The following is a 1156-nucleotide window of genomic DNA, read 5'->3' as shown; positions in this document are numbered from 1 at the left end:
GTTGAGAAATCTGAAATTGCTTTCATATCTTGTATGTGTTTTTATCACAGAAAAACGAAAGGGGAGTGAGAGAAACATAGAAAGGGAGTGACGGGAGGATGTGATATTTAAAGTGACAGGAGGAAAACTTTTTCCGGTTCTCCTAGTGCTACACAATTGAAACGATTTTAACGCCAAATTACCATCGGTATATATACATTTCTCCCAGTGACAACTTAAGTTATTCCGGCGCAAAGTTGATCTTATATGAATTGCTCGTAATTCTACAAAAGTGCCGAAATGCTATAAATAACTTTTTCTGAAATTAAATAGAAAATTGTATCTATTAAGTTATGTGATGTTTTATGGAAGTTTTTATGTATCGTTCATTTCATACAAAATTGATTTACGATTTTTAAATTAAACAAAAAACTATTTTCCAAACAAAGTAATTTTAGATAATTAAGCAACTGGAAAGAGATACTTATATAGCTGTCAAGTTTATGATGGTAGCGACTTTTTCATTTAAAAAATTACAAAGAAAATTTAGAAGCTATTTAAGTGCGCCCAGGCAATGTGCTGTTATGAATAATAATAAGGCTTGCAATATGTAGTATACAATTTTTCATTGAGCACACTGCGTGCTATTTAAAGATACAGTGTAAGGCTATTTTTATTCATCATTACTACGGCCGATCTTTTTTTAAACAAAAAAGTGATCGTGTGCCCACGTATACCTAAGAATAGTTGATAACTGAAAATATGTGGTCCTGTGGCGCAATGGATAACGCGTCTGACTACGGATCAGAAGATTCCAGGTTCGACTCCTGGCAGGATCGTTCTCATGCGAACCATTTTTTTATGAAGACGCTTTTGTGGCAAACTATGTATTCCCCAAAGAAAAGAAGATAAATTTATTACTTACAAGTAGGACTACTCTGCTTAATTCTGCCCAATGGTTTAACTAGATATTTCAAATAAAGAAAGAAACAATTTAAGTATGAAACCGCGATCATCAGATGGATCATATAACCTACGGCTACTACGAAGTAAACCAAGAGATGCGTACGCAAAAGGGTATCTGTCTGAAGCAAGCAGCTCACTATATACTAGATAGATTTATGTATGTGTAATTATTTTTCTATAATCCCGCAGATCGAACCTCCTTTGTCTGATG

General features: G+C 33.9%; 1 non-coding gene across 1 annotated transcript; it reads left to right on the top strand.

Annotated features, from left to right (window-relative positions):
- Positions 1–745: 745 nt before the first annotated feature.
- On the top strand, positions 746–818 carry TRNAR-ACG (transfer RNA arginine (anticodon ACG)). The gene has a single exon. It is a non-coding gene; the product is annotated as a tRNA-Arg (tRNA).
- The last annotated feature ends 338 nt before the right edge of the window (positions 819–1156 follow it).

The sequence above is a fragment of the Eurosta solidaginis genome, chromosome 5, assembly GCF_040869045.1.
Source record: "Eurosta solidaginis isolate ZX-2024a chromosome 5, ASM4086904v1, whole genome shotgun sequence".
NCBI lineage: Eukaryota > Metazoa > Arthropoda > Insecta > Diptera > Tephritidae > Eurosta > Eurosta solidaginis.
This window is presented reverse-complemented; position numbering and strand designations above follow the sequence as displayed.